We start from the raw sequence: 16,373 nt of genomic DNA, 5'->3' as shown, positions 1-16,373 counted from the left end.
GGTCACTCGGGCTGAGAACATTTTCCAGCTTTTCCTGAGAGCTGAAGATGGGTGACAAAAAGAAGAAGACAAATGTTCATGCTATACACGCTCATCCGACTTGCACTTTTGCTTAAACAGGTTTTGCAGGCTTTCGTGTTTCAAAACCTGCCGTACCTGTTCGGTCAGAAGAACCGGTGCCACAAAAGAACTGTCCTTTGAACCACTTTCGGCTCTCTTGAAACCTGTTGTCTGGCTCCAGCCTTAAACTGAAGGCCTTTCCGCACAGTGATTTTTATTTTATTTTATTTGCACAATAAATGCACATTTCGTTACTGATTTTGTTCTGCACAGTCCATGCGTCGTTCCCTGCAGTTTGCAATAGCAGCAGCACTTTGCAGAAAGGCCAGCTTTTACCCCACAAGCCCCTTCGTGCTTGGAGCAAATCAAAACATGCAGACGCCAAACAGTGAAGCTGCCCTAGTTCACATGTTCACCATGTATTCACACTTAACAATATTCTCCCCAGGATTTAGGTGCAATTTTGTGTAAAATGCACTGACTTGATAGGCTTGTGTTATCACAAAAACATCTCCTTGGGGGAGCAGTTTTTTATTCTTCAATTCTTGCAATTTCTTGTTCTCTTTTTTTTTTTTTTTTGAAGCTATCAAACCTATGCTAAACTGAATAAGCTTGCAAGCAGCAGCTCTTAATCCCTGCCTCTATCTGTGGCCTCAAGGGATAAGGAGGACTAACCAGGAAGTGGAGTCTATACTGGAATTGCGCCATCTTGTCCGTAGGCCTCATAGAACTGGGACCCATATCTTACACCAGCCTTCCATGAAGGGGGCTAGCTTAGGGCACAAACAGCCCTCCAGATGTTGTGGACTGCAACTCCCATCACCCCTCACCACTGGCCATGTAGTCTGTGACTGATGGGAGTTGGAGTCCAGCAAGTTCTGGAGGCCGCCATTTTGGCTGCCCCTGGGTTTACGTCAGGGTAAAGCGGGTGGGAGAGGAGAGCTGAGCCTTTCCCTCTCCTGCCACTGCCCTTGAGACGGACCACCCTCACCCAACCATGTCATCCAGGGTGGCTGATTTCACTTCCGGCCTTCGATCTGGGGGGGGGGAGGTTTGGGGGGGTAGGGAGGAGCAACTGGCAGAGGAAGGGTCCCACACTCCTCTCAGACCCTCCAAGTGTCCCTGTTTTCCAGGGACGTCCTAGATGTACAGAAGCTGTCCCGGTTTCTGATCTGATCCCAGAATGTCCTGCTTTTCCTTAAAGTAAAGGTAAAGGGACCCCTGATCATTAGGTCCAGTCGTGACCGACTCTGGGGTTGCGGTGCTCATCTCACTTTTCCTTAGGACGTCCCTATTTTCATCGGAGAAATGTTGGAGGCTTTGACCTCTCCTGTCTCCTGCTTTTTAAAAGCTGCATGGCAGACTCCCCTTCTAACGGGGTCCCCTGCCTTTCCATTTAGGGGACACACGGCCACCCTATAGAAACATTTCTCCTCTTTTTTGAAGAAACCGCTCATCAGCTTCTGAGTCAATTCGGTGGCCACCTTTCAGGCGTGGTGAAACCATGTTTTCCGTTCTGCTTGCTGAAACACATTGATAGCCATCTGTCTCCTCTTTGGATTGGGACAGAAAAGGCTGCACTTTCTGCAAAAAAAGGAGAGGCTTTTCTGCAAAAGGCTCTGTAAGGTTTTGGTTCCCTTGACCCCCACAATTTTTCTTGGCCACCAAGTGTGACTTATGTTCAGATCAAAGGCTTCAATCACTCCCCGCCTCCTGCACTGAAGTGTATGCAGAACAGTCAGCTATTCCCCCTGCCCTAGAGATTCTTATTAATGAAATGTTTATATATATATATATATATATATTAATGTATATAATTTTTTTTAAAAAGAAAATGCTATATATGAAATGTTATTTTTTCCCACGCCCTGTCTTTTCTACAAACACATTTCCTCTCAGGGCAAGGTCTGTTTTAGTAAAAGAGAGAGCGAAAGAGAGAAATTGAGAGAATGCTCTGTGATATATTTTGCTTATGAATAAAACATTCCTGTAAAAAAAAGGATAAATTTGGAAGTAGATTTTGTTTCCAAGGAGTGGGTTGGGGGAGATAGAGGGAAGGAGGGGGTCAAAACTCAAAATGGTGCCATAGATTTGGTGCCCAGTTCAATGCCTGACATCTCCAGTTAAAAGAATTAGTAGCTGCAATAATTTTTTGCAGCTGTTACGCAGATGTTGCATGGGATCAGTACAGCTCTTTTCCTTCCTAGAAGAAACTAAGCAATGCTTATTTTCTCAGGAAACACACCAAAGTTTATCTTTGGGGGAGATGCAACCTTCCTTTCCTGGGTTCCAGCTAAGACGCTGTAAGGAGTGGATGTACTGCCCAGGTACTTTCAATTCAATGACCTCCAGATGTGCTTGCCCACCAGATGTGGAGATACTGAAGTAAGACTCAGCTGCCAACCCAGTCAGGTCAGCTTCTGTACGGGGAATGAAGGCGTTCTGGATCATGTCCTTTGCTCGAGGCAGCAGAAATTTCTCTGCTTGGGCCTGGTCAAAACCTTTTAGAGCCAAGTACATTTAAAGCACTAGGATACTGTTTTAAATACTCACGATTTTCCCCAGAGAAACCTGGTAAGTGTAGTTTTTTAAGGATGCTGAGAGCAGTGTTAAAGGTAAAGGGACCCCTGACCGTTAGGTCCAGTCGTGGCCGACTCTGGGGTTGCGGCGCTCATCTCGCTTTACTGGCTGAGGGAGCCAGCATACAGCTTCCGGGTCATGTAGCCAGCATGACTAAGCCGCTTCTGGCGAACCAGAGCAGCGCACGGAAACGCCGTTTACCTTCCCACCGGAGCGGTACCTATTTATCTACTTGCACTTTGAGGTGCTTTCGAACTGCTAGGTTGGCAGGAGCAGGGACCGAGCAACGGGAGCTCACCCCGTTGCGGGGATTCGAACCGCCGACCTTCTGATTGGCAAGTCCTAGGCTCTGTGGAATTACTTGCCTACCTTGGAAGTGGTCCCACGGAGGGCCCTGCTGCGACCCCGACGGAGCTGGTGAGCCGAGGTGAGATTTTTACCAACTTGACCTTTACAAGATAAATAATGGTGACGACCAGGAGTGGCTGTAGAACATCAGGCTTTTATCGGAGTGATTTAAGACCCCTTCCTAAAAGAACTACCCTAAAGGGAGCACACACAAAAAGCACTCGGACCTTTAAGAATAGGGGTAAAGTCAAGCCGAGTGAGAATCAGCAGGAAAATGAAACTTCTCCCTCCTGCACTGAAGGGCCGGCTGTGCAGAGAGAGGATTGTGTAGAAGAATGCCACAACAAAGGGCCAATAAAGCCCAAAGTAAATCCAAACATAATTGGTACAGTCACCGAAGTATTCCCAAAACAGAGACTTAAATCCCAAGCTTCTCCTGAACCATCCCAAGTCCGAGAAGTGGAAGAACTAATGTTAAAACAAATTGCAGAGATGTCTTCGGGAAACCCTAAAACATCAAGAGACTCCTGCTTCCAACTTGAGACAAACGAGGATGAGGATTTATCAGTTATCAAATGGCTTGTGCTCTTAACTGAAGATATTGAAAATATAAAATCTCATCTGGCCACTTGTACAGAAATCCTCACTATAATGATGGACACTTGCAAAACTCTCTGTAGGGAACCCAGTGGGGTGACTGCAGAATTGGAAAGTAATAACAACTTCCTTCCTACCACCTGCAAAAACAGACCACCAAGGAAGGCCAAGAGATCTTGTAGGGCTACTGCCTTGAAAAGGAGGCCCATAAGGGTAAAAAAGATCAGAAATGTTAAAAAATTTAAGGCAGTGCGTTACAAAAAAATGGATTTTAAAAAGCTTTTTAATCTTCTCAAGAGTATCCCAATAACCGAGACCAGAGGGAACACTGAGAAACTTCTAACCAGGAAATCTCCCAAGCAAGAACGTTTTATAAACCCTTGCCCTGACGCTGCGATGGATTGCTTGGAACCCTTAACACCTACCCCAACACCTAACTCCAAGCAAGACATTTTGATCCAAGATCCATGGTCTTACATTCTATCTGCGGATGAAACCAATCCCTCTAAGAGAAATCTGACAAATCTAACAAATAAAAACTGGAATCTGATGCTGTACCGAAACAAACTCGTTTTATCAAATTATCCTAAGCCCCCAGGACTCCTGTCACAAGAAGAGCGTAAAGTCCATCTATTTAACCTTTTAAAGATCTATATGCCGGGTATCCTTAATAACCCTACTGATTTGGCCCAAGTGGAATATCTATACTTCAACGGATTCCTTGCCAGAGCGGTGGTCTCATTCTATGAGGGGAGACTGGCAAAACTAGTGTACAAATGTAGAGAACATCTGGAGACGAGTGGTATAAGAATCTCAAGGTACTTTAAAAATGAAGCACCTCCAATTCCACTTATCCCCCATATTGTAAATTTGCCAAAAACTCAACACGGGATTGACCAACACGTCCTAATTGATATAAACTCTGTGGAGGACATCTCCAAACATCCTACTGGTCTGGTTGCCAAGAACTCTCAAAGGTTGGACTCCCTTGGGCCCAGGTATCCGGAGAACCAGGGAATCGACCTTGATAGCTTTGATAATAACTTACTCCACTCTTATAGCGTCCTCCCTCAAGAAGCTCAGAAAGAAATACTTCATAAAATTGATACCCTTTACTTCTGCCTGACAAAAGTGACGGAGGAACAGCTGAGATTACCTAAACAAAATATGCTTGATAGAGACTGTGATTCAGATTCTGCCCCACGCTTATACCACCAAGAACTGGACCTGTGGGTTGGGAAGGCACCCACCCCTACCAGCCAACTGGTTGTTGCGGAGATGAATCCACTCTCCCATATTCTGGAGGCGGAAACCCCAGCACCAGACCCATCTAGCATGCACCCCATCTCTGAGGCAAATATGGCTACAACATCTGCCTGGGAAAAAATGAGGGAACTTAACGAATCTGAATTAGGCTCTCCATGTAAAGTGCCCCATATGGGTACACTTACTTGTAACTTTATTAACCCACTCTCTTCTAACATGTGCAAGTTGAATAAATCCACAGATACCATCGAACCGGTAACAGAACCAGCTGAACCAGACCAACAAATGAGAGACGACTCTATTTTATTTTTAGCCCCGAAGAGTGATCTGGTTGAAGACCCGACAGGTCGTATTAACAAACAGTTAATTAATCCAAACAGTTAATGATCACTCAACTAGTGGCACGATACCTGCTGACTTAATTTCGCTCTCTCTAAGTAATACCCCCCTAACTCTACCATCTGGCTCTGAAAAGTCGACTATCTTAGGCCTAACATCTGCCTTTAGCGAGACAAGTGGCACGACTTTACAGCCAAACCACCCCAATAAATCTAAACAGTTGGGATGTATAGCATGATTGCCACCTTCTCAAAGGAAAATTACTGATTTTTTTGAAGCTGAAACTCCCCCAAATTTAGAATCCCATTCCCACATGATCTGACTACCTAACGACCAACCCAGCCACTCCTCGATGTCATTTCTATGCTGGAATATTGCGGGATGGAGGGGGAAGAAATCTGATCCAGACTTCTTAAAATTTGTTAATTTATTCCAAGTAATTCTCCTACAAGAAACTTGGGAAGAGGAGGTGATTGACATAAATGGATACGATACCATTTTGCTTTCAGCTAGCCCCTCTCTTAAAGGTGGACGCCCTAGGGGAGGTTTGGTAATAGCCATTTCCCTCAAATTGCAAGCAAAACTTACACTTGTTAAATCTTCCTCCCCTTATGCGATTACAGGATTGATTTCAGGAGGGAAATTTGAATTACTGGTAACAAATGTTTATTTCCCCCCTGGGGGGCAGGTAGTAGACCTCCACTCCAAATGGGAAACACTTGAAGAACACTTAGCTTTCTGTTACACTAAGTTCCCAAATATTTCATCAGTCATGGGAGGTGATTTTAATGCTCGTACAGCTGCAAACTGGGAAGCGCTAGGCAAGGCCAAATGGTGGGTCATACCTGATCACCAGAACTTGGATTTCTCCCCCCATATACAGAGAAAATTGAAAGATAATAGGGTTAATGAAGCGGGAACCCTTCTTTATCAGCTGATTTTACGTTTGAATTTGATAATTTTAAACGGAAATTGTCCCCCGGATATTCCGGGTGAGTTTACTCATTTGAGCACACTTACAAATAGTGTTCTCGATTATTTTATTGTTTCTAGAGATTTATTCCCAAATTTTTCTTATTTTAAAATAGAAAACGTTCAAATGAGCGACCATCTCCCCTTGAGTGCCAAGCTTTCCCTAGACTGGCAGTTTATCAAGTCTAGACACCCCATATATATGGGAATAAATACTGCAGAACAAGTGAGAGGAATAAAATGGTCAGTAACTCAAGCCCAAAAATATATGGAATTCTTCCAACAAGAGATAATTCAAACTCATGTTGTTTTAGATTTAGATTTGTATGGGCATGAACAAATTATCAATTCATTCTCTCTGCTTACAGAAAATCTTATGTCCTTTTTTACAGTACCAGCCATCCAAGTAAATCGGGCCCATTTTAAGACCGGTGCCCCTTGGTTTAACTTAAAATGCAAACCAGCTAGACGACATCTCTGTGCCATTTACAATGAATATAAATCTTCTGGTGCCTTAGTATTACCTAGGAATTACCAACAAGCAAAAATAGCATATAAGCAAGCCCAGAGAATGGCTAAGCAAGAGTGGCAACAAAATCGTTGGCAGGCGCTTATAGCCGCCTCTAGTTCATGTAACTCACGGCAATTTTGGCAATTGGTTAATAGAAGATCAAGGAGATACCCCTTAACAATAATTCTTGCCCCGGTCTGGGAATCCTTTTTAAGGAAATATTTTGCGTCACCAGATTCCAATACCAACGCTCTTGATGATGTATTTGATCATCTCCCCATCTGGCCTCCTACTGACCCCGATGAAATCTTGAATTTAATCTCTAAACTTAAAATCGGCAAAGCCCCTGGGCCAGATTTGGTTCCGGCGGAAGCCATAAAATTACATTCCGACTGGTGGGCAAAAATCCTGGCTGTTACTTTCGAAGCTATTAATGCAACCGGAAGGGTGCCAAAAATATGGAAGGACGCTATTATAATTCCAATATATAAAAAAGGCTCCCCAGACGATCCGGAGAATTATAGGAATATTAGCTTACTGTCAATAGTTGGAAAGATATACGCACGTTTTCTGCTGAATAGACTTACCCAATGGGCTGAAGAAAAGAAACTGATAGGCCCTGAGCAAGCAGGATTCAGACCGAACCAGTCAACTACGGACCATGTTTTAGTCTTGCACCATCTAGCCCGGAAATATTCCTCTTCAAACCGAGGCCAACTTTGTGCGGCTTTTATCGACCTTAAGGCTGCATTTGACAGCATCCCCCGAAGGTTACTCTGGGAAAAGTTGGCCCGATGGGGAATTGATAGAAGACTTTTATGGTTAATAATCCAACTGCATGACGGGTCGACTGCTAGGGTGAGAATAACCCCAGCCGGCGATCTCACAAACTCTGTGCCCATCAACAGAGGAGTCCGGCAAGGATGTATCCTAGCTCCTTTTCTTTTCAATTTATTCATTAGTGATATGAGGATACCATTGGCTGAATCTCAGGAAATTATCCATGCCCCCCGTCTCGCAAACTATCGTTGCCCATTATTACTCTATGCTGATGATGCTGTGATTTTATCCTTCTCAAGAATTGGCCTCAGGAGAGCATTAAAACTCTTTGTTTCATATTGTAAAACAAATTCCCTCACTATAAATCAATCTAAATCAAAAGTATTAATTTTCTCAAAAAGTCAGAAATCCTATAAGTGGCAATTAGATGGAAAACCTATTGAACAGGTCTATAAATTTCAATACCTGGGAGTTTTTCCGGGATGCTATGTGCCGGATGTGCGGGAAGACAGGTCACATCAAGCTCCTCTCTTTCATAATTCTCCGTGGCGGTGGCCTCCTTCAAGGCTGAAGCAAGGGTAACCTCTTCTTTAGCCACGATGCGTGTTCTGGCTTTCTTGCTGCTCAGACCACCGATAAACCGATCCAGGAGAGTCTCTTCCAGATCTTGGAAGTCGCAGTGCTGAGCGAGCTTCCGCAGTTCAGCTAGGAATGCAGATACAGACTCCCCAGCACGCTGCTGCCTCTTATGAAACTCCAACCGCCGGGCCATCTTGGTCTCAGTAGGCGCCAAATGGCTTGTCAGGCAGGCAAGAATATCTTTGAGAGGTGTCTCACTTAGCTTCGCTGGAGCAAGCAATGCCTTGGCCAGCTTGAAGGTCTCAGGCCCACAGTAGCTCAGGAATGTGGCCCTTCTTTTGCTGGCATCGGTGATCCCTTGAGCCACTGCGAAGAACTCGAAGCGTTCGACGTAGTCTTCCCACGTGTGGGGCTCTGATGGCTGGAAGGGCTCCAATACCCTTGGACTCTCCATTGTCCTGTGGTCAGGGCCGTCTTCTCAGCTGGCCAGTGAGTCTTGTTCTTAGCTACAATCCGGACTCTGAGGCAGGGCTGCGTTTAACCGCTCCTCAGCATTCCGGATCCCATCCTCGTCGCCAGTTGTTGTGACGTGGGGTTTGTGATTTCAGCTCTCTTGACATAATATGCTGGAGACAGTTCTGTAGTAACACTTCTTTATTAAAGCAAACAAGACTGAGAACTGAGGAGGGGAGAGCTACATTTATAGGGACAGGGAACTAGCTAGAAAGGATACATTTTGGAGGGAACAATATCAGGCAATCACAGTCCTGCCTTTTGGAGGAAACCAATAAGACAGAGGATCCAAATACAGCAGCTTAAATGAACCAATAGTAGCTGTACCCTCTGGAACCAAAAGGCAGTTACTTTACCCTAATGCAAATACAGACAATAATAATACAGATATAAAATCCTTTGACTCAATACACAACAGAGGGCACAAGGAGAAGGGGATGACAGAGGACGAGATGGTTGGACAGTGTTCTCGAAGCTACCAGCATGAGTTTGACCAAACTGCGAGAGGCAGTGGAAGACAGGAGTGCCTGGCGTGCTCTGGTCCAGGGATTCACGAAGAGTCAGACACAACTAAACGACTAAACAACAACAACTCTCGGCACCCTTAACAAACTACAGTTCCCAGGAGCCTCTGAGAGAATGCATGGCTGTCAAAGTGGCCCATTAATGCTTCTTTAAATGCATGGTGCAGATGTGGCTCCATTTTGGGTCTGAACAGGTTGCCATGTAAACTGTTCAGCATTGTGGCACTCAGAAAGTCCTCCCAAAAGCCGATGCTGGAGTGGCGCCGGCGGGGTGTACAAGCTTCACGCTTTGCCCCCACCTCATTAGGCAGAGGGGGAACGAACCCCATCAATGGGCACATTCAGGGTTTGCCTGTTGTAACTGTTTCGACTCGAGTGAGTAATGGAGAACAAGGCAGGCCATTGAGAGGGGAATCCTTACCACAAGCATCTGCTCCCATCTGGGGTAAAAAGATTAAGCTGTTTTGCAATTGTCCCCACAGTTTGTTGGACAGCGTCTAAACCCCCTCCCCAATAGCAGACAAATGCCTCTCTGTCTCTCAGAAGTCTTGAAAAGGAGAGCGGGAGATGGGCTGGGAAAGAGGGCACCCAAAATCAAAGGAAAGGGGGGGTGGCAGCGAGTGAGAAAGGTTGTGTGAAAATGCAGACTGTAGAATAGTGGGTAGACATGGCAGACGACACAGCGATTGCCTCCGCAGTCGGCACATTCCGGTTGGCCCTTGGACTTCTGTTGGAACTTCCTGCGCTCCCGCTTTGTCTGGTGCACGTCATCGTCTTCACTGGAGGATGCCTCATCACTGCTGGCCTCTTCATGATGCACTGGAACTGGCTTCCTAGCAAGACACGGGCTGCTGGACTTGCGGATCTCCTGGGCGGAGCATTCAGCAGCTTCTGAGGCCACAGCCTCCTCAATGGCTTTCTGTAGGTCTGGCTTGGCGAGGAGACGCCGTTGCAGATGGATGTCCCGGACCCCACAGACAATTCGATCCATCAGGGCATCGTCTAAGTCTCGGAACTCGCAGTGCATGGCAGCCTGTCTGAGGGCAGTGGTGTAGTTGCTGATTGACTCCCCCTCTGCCTGGTTCCGGTGGTAAAACGCATGGCGGGCAGCAATCTTGGACGGCTTTGGTGTGTAGTGGTTGCGGAGCTTCTCTTGGATCGTGTCCCATGGTGTTGCCTGGACTGCTTCAGGCGCAACCAATGCTCGGGCCGTCTCAAACACCTCAGGCCCACAGAGGCTGAGGAATAGGCCCCGCTTCCGATCCTTTGATACTGCTGTCAGCTCGTTGGCTTGGAGGTAGCAGTCAAACCGAGCGAGGTAGGAGTCCCATGATTCAGAGGCTGGCGCAAACGGCGGTAGAGGCACAAGTGAAGCCATGATTCCAATGCCGGAGAGAAGGGCGATGGATGGAACACAGTGCTCTCGCCAGAACGGTCAGCTCTGAATTGGTTCTGTCCAGTGATTTCGCTCAGTGATTTCGCTCTGTGATTCAGCTCAGTTCAGAGGATGGCCGCATCTGGCTGTGCTCTGATGTCCACCAATCCCATCCTCGTCGCCAGTGTTGAATAGTGGGTAGACATGGCAGACGACACAGCGATTTCTCCAAAGCAGCTCTTTATTTTGTAAGCTGCTACAGAAACTGAACAGCAAACAGCTCAGCCGGCCTGCTTTTATAGGCAGCCAGCTATCAACATTGTAGCAACAACAACCCAGGGTTTCCCGCCTAAAATAACTGACGTGGACCTGAGTGAAAACTATCTACAGTATCCCCCTGCTGGCCCAGGGTGAGAACTTCAGTACATAACACCGACATTCCTGTGAAATGTGTGAGCCTGGGTCTTAGGATTATCATTGTTGTAAACAAAAATTGCCCTTTTCCCTTATGGGGTAGAGCCCATATAGAGTCCTTACATAGGTTCCCTATTGGTAGGAGAGAATAACAGAGGCCAACCAGAGAATATTGAGAAGCAAAGCAGCTCGTAAGCTTGATCTTTATTGATCTGTTGCAACAGGGTGCTCCCCTCACCCACAGGAGAGGAGGAGGAACCCAGAAAAATGGAGCGCAAGGCCTTATAAAGACTTTTGAAATTGCCACCCTGTAGATCAAGACCACCCCCAGAAACATCATACATACATCACAGAAGGGGTGTACCTAAGACCACCCCTCAGATACATCATACCTACATCACAGAAAAGGCGGTCTTAAAACAGAAATTTGAATGTTGTTTTTCTCCTGTCATCTCCTGTCTGGCAGGTTACTTGATTGGATTGCCTGGGGAGCCTGGCCATTCTTTTGTAGTGATAAATACTTCGTTCCTGGCCAGGTCACAGGCTCACACCCTATTCATATCTTAAATGTGTCCTTAAGACAGGATTTGTGAGGAAAGTGACAGTGGGGAAGTTTCCCACTTTGACCTTGCAGAGAAAACATTTGGTCAGTTTAGGAATCAAAATGGTTCCAGGTTGGCCTTCTTGTGCTGATCTATGTACGTGCGGTTATATGGTAGTATCTAAGACCATAATGGCAGATATATGGTAATATCTAAGACCATAAAATTCCTATCATATCATATAATTGTAGAGGTGGAAGGGACCACGAGGTCGTCTAGTTCAACCCGCCCCATCACGGGATTCGAACCCACAACCTTTCATATTCTACAGTGCCAAGGGATCAGGATCAGGAGATTTGGTTCAAAGGCTTAGGCCAGGCATGTCCAAAGTCCATTTCGGGGGCCTAATTTGGCCCGCTGCTCAGTTCAGTCCAGCCCCTGTGGCAGTTTACTTCCTGGGGTAAAATCCTAAAAAAACCCTCAACAACTTCAATCCTAAAAACAAGCTCAACAACTTTGGCCAGCCCTCTGGCCGGCCCCCACGGCCCTTCACTTCATCAAATCTGGCCCTCTTTGAAAAAAGTTAGGCAGATCCACACCATGCATTCAAATCACACGACTCCCCGCAAAGAATCCTGGGAACTGTAGTTCCCCCCCTCACAGAACTACAATTCCCAGCACCTATATGAAATTACAGCAGCCAGGATTCGGATGGGGTGTGTATTAAGCAATGTGCTTTAAACATATGGTGTGGCTCTTCCCCAAATCATGGCTACTCTAAGGGCTTGAGGTGTGCGCATTTCATCTGTTTTCCATACAGATTACAGCTTCATTGAATTGGTTTGGGAAGGGTGGGTTTCAGGGGTGGGGAAACCAAACAGGTAACACAGGTTGGGTGAAATATATCTTCGCCCATCCCATCTCTGGTGCTGCGAATGTGTTACATAGCCTTGATGCTGCCTGGAATTGATTTGGAACCTGAGCTGATCTGTGTATGACACAGCTGCCCTCTGCTGGTCGACGGTTTGGGCTGTTTGTTGTTGTTTAGTCGTTTAGTCGTGTCTGACTCTTTGCGACCCCTTGGACCAGAACACGCCAGGCACTCCTGTCTTCTACTGCCTCCCGCAGTTTGGTCAAACTCATGCTGGTAGCTTCGAGAACACTGTCCAACCATCTTGTCCTCTGCCGTCCCCTTCTTGTGCCCTCCATCTTTCCCAACATCAGGGTCTTTTCCAGGGAGTCTTCTCTTCTGAGGCAGCCAAAGTATTGGAGCCTCAGCTTCAGGATCTGTCCTTCCAGTGAGCACTCAGGGTTGATTTCCTTCAGAATGGATAGGTTTGATCTTCTTGCAGTCCATGGGACTCTCAAGAGTCTCCTCTAGCACCATAATTCAAAAGCATCAATTCTTCGGCGATCAGCCTTCTTTATGGTCCAGCTCTCACTTCCATACATCACTCCTGGAAAACCATAGCTTTTACTATACGGACCTTTTGTGCTGTTAGGAGTCACCAAAAATTGTACGGTGAAGGTGTCTGCCTGAGCTCAATAGGCAGGGGGTTCCAAAGTGTAGATGCTGCCAAGCAAAAAACTCACTTTCTTCCAAGTGTGGAGAGGGTGTTGTGTGGCGCTGGTAAGGCGATCCCTCAAGTAAACTGATCCCAAGCTGTTAAGGTAGGGTTGGCGTACTTCAAACCGTTAAAATCCAGACAGAAAAGTTGCTGAGATATTTCTTTTTTCTTTTTTACAAAATTGCAAAAACAATTTGCCATTTTTGAGCTATTTTGGAGGAAGTCAGCAAAAATGGCACTGCTGACATTGTTGTTGTTGTTTAGTCGTGTCCGACTCTTCGTGACCCCTTGGACCAGAGCACGCCAGGCACTCCTATCTTCCACTGCCTCCCGCAGTTTGGTCAAACTCATCCTGTCAGCTTCGAGAACACAGTCCAACCACCTCGTCCTCTGTCATCCCTTTCTCCTTGTGCCCTCAATCTTTCCCAACATCAGGGTCTTTTCCGGGCTGCCATACGTCCAGATTTTCTCAGACTTTTTGAAAAAACAACTCTTTCCACCCAGACACTGTCAGGGACAGCGGTGTTCCGGATATGTCCAGGGCATTCGTTACTAATTGTAACAGCATTGTATTTATGGCAGTGCAAGTTGTTTCCTTGCACAGGGCACTGAGAGCAAAATTGAGAAGATCCATCACTGAGAAGATATATTTTGGGCTGCCAAATTTTGGGCTCGCTCAGGGTGCCATGTTACCAAATATTACCCTAGTATACCTCTGAACTTGAACTTGGTCCAGTAATCATCCAATTGGAGAATGGTAGAGACAGTTTGGGACGCGGGTGGCGCTGTTGGTAAAAGCCTCAGCCCCTAGGGCTTGCTGATCGAAAGGTCAGCGGTTTGAATCCCCGCAGCAGGGTGCGCTCCCGTTGTTCAGTCCCAGCGCCTGCCAACCTAGCAGTTCGAAAGCACTCCCGGGTGCAAGTAGATAAATAGGTACCGCTTACCAGCGGGAAGGTAAACGGCGTTTCCGTGTGTGGCTCTGGCTCGCCAGAGCAGCGATGTCATGCTGGCCACGTGACCCGGAAGTGTCTCCGGACAGCGCTGGCCCCCGGCCTCTTGAGTGAGATGGGCGCACAACCCTAGAGTCTGTCAAGACTGGCCCGTACGGGCAGGGGTACTTTACCTTTACCTTTTAGAGACAGTTTAGGTACCACCCAAATGACTGTGGACACCTGCGCAGGTATGATAACCCTTAAAACCGCCTTTAGAAAGATCTTCAGGAGATCTTCCTGGATGAGTCATCTCTCTACATTTGGCTTTACAGCTCACAAATTGAACAATTTCTATTGCTCCAGACACAGTTCATCAACCTAATTATTGAATCGTCCCATTTAACAGTGCTGAAGACACAGCAAGAATAAATGTGTCATTGAATACTACTCAATGTTGATCCAGAGTAGATTCCAATGTATAGTTAGCAGAGTAAAAACTCAAACACATTACAGGATTCCCAAAAAATAGACCAGAGGCAATTGTACAGTGGTACCTCCGGTTGTGGATAGGATCCGTTCTGGAGGTCCGGTCGGATCCCGAGGTTTCCACAACCTGAGGACCGCTTCTGCGCATGTGACAAAACACAGTAAAATACCTCTGGGTTTGCCGCGCTTACTTCCCAAAGTTTTTGTAACCAGAGGTTCGACTGTATTTCATCCAGATCCATTACATTCAGGATTGGCACTGTCCATAAGAAATCCAGTTGCAGCAGACTTAATTTAAACTTACTGTTATGAGAATTTAAAGTCTCAAATATATAAATTAAATGTTCATAAATTTACAAGGCAAAAACATACATAAGTATGTAAACCATGTGTCTGAAATAGTATAGGAAAACAGTCCTGAAACCATTTTGATTCTCCCAAAATTGACCTGAATTGTCTCCCTGCAAGGAGGAAGGAAATGGAAAACCTCCTCATTGTCTCTGTGCTCACAAATCCTGCCTTAAGGGTACATTTGGGTATGAATAGAGTGAGCCTGTGACTTGTACTCAGGAATTAAGTATTTATCATCACAAAATAGCCAGGATCTCCAGGTAAACCCATCAACAGGTTTCCTGCCAGACAGGATTTCTGCTGTAGACCGCCCCTTCTGTGATGTATGTATGATGTATTAAGCTTTGTTGTTTAGTCGTCTTAGTCGTCTTCGACTCTCCGTGACCCCATGAACCAGAGCATGGTTTGGAAACTCTCACTTTCTTCTCAAAGCTTCTCCTTTTTTTATGTCCATGGAGTTTTCTTGGCAAAATACTGGAGTGGTTTGCCAGCTCCTTCTCCAGGTGGATCACATTTAGTCTAAACTCTTGTCTATGACCTGTCCGTCTTGGGTGGCCCTGCACGGCATAGCTCACAGCTTCTTGGGGTTATTCAAGCCCCTTCGTCACAAGGCAGCGATCCATGAAGGGGGGCCTTAAGCTTACAGGATGGCAATTCCAAAGAGTCTATACGTATAAGGGCTTGTACACCGTTGTTCTGGGCTCCTCCTCCCTCCTGCATGTGATGAGAGAGGACCCTGTTGCAACAGTTTAAATAAAGATCCAGCTTATTAGCTGCTTTGCTTCTCAATATTCTCTGGTTGACCTCTGTTATTTTCTCCTACCGATAGTGAACCCACTTAAGGACTCTGTACAGGCTCTTGGACACGGGTGGCGCTGTGGGTTAAAGCCTCAGCGCCTAGGACTTGCCGATCGAAAGGTCAGCGGTTCGAATCCCCGCGGCGGGGTGCGCTCCCGTCGTTCGGTCCCAGCGCCTGCCAACCTAGCAGCTCGAAAGCACCTTCAGGTGCAAGTAGATAAATAGGGACCGCTTACCAGCGGGAAGGTAAACGGCGTTTCCGTGTGCTGCGCTGGCTCGCCAGATGCAGCTTGTCACGCTGGCCACATGACCTGGAAGTGTCTGCGGACAGCGCTGGCTCCCGGCCTATAGAGTGAGATGAGCGCACAACCCCAGAGTCGGACACGACTGGCCCATACGGGCAGGGGTACCTTTACCTTTTTACAGGCTCTTGGATACCCCATAAGGAGCAGAGCAGATTTTGCTTACAGCACTTACAATAATACTTATAATAAGACTAAACCTTAACACTATATACAGAACACCACACCAGAAGGAAAAGAGATAGAAAGAGAAAGTGAAGCCCAGGCTCCTTCTGGCCCTACTTTTATAGTCAGCATGACCGTCACAGAAAGAGATAAGAGAACCTGTTATGTACTGAAGTTCTCACTCTGGGCCAGCAGGGGGATACTGTAGATAGTTTTCACTCAGGTCCACATATGCAAATAAGGAATTGAAAGTGACGTTCAGTGATTGGATAGTTACAGAAAGTTGTTACTGTTGTGTTGTAGTGGAACTCTATATAAGCAGGCTGGCTGAACCCTTCAGTTCAGTTCTGGCCTGTGAATAAACAAGAGCT

This window comes from Podarcis raffonei, chromosome 8 (assembly GCF_027172205.1).
Source record: "Podarcis raffonei isolate rPodRaf1 chromosome 8, rPodRaf1.pri, whole genome shotgun sequence".
Taxonomy (NCBI): Eukaryota; Metazoa; Chordata; class Lepidosauria; order Squamata; family Lacertidae; genus Podarcis; species Podarcis raffonei.
The sequence above is the reverse complement of the archived record's forward strand: the minus strand, read 5'-3'. Positions refer to the sequence as shown.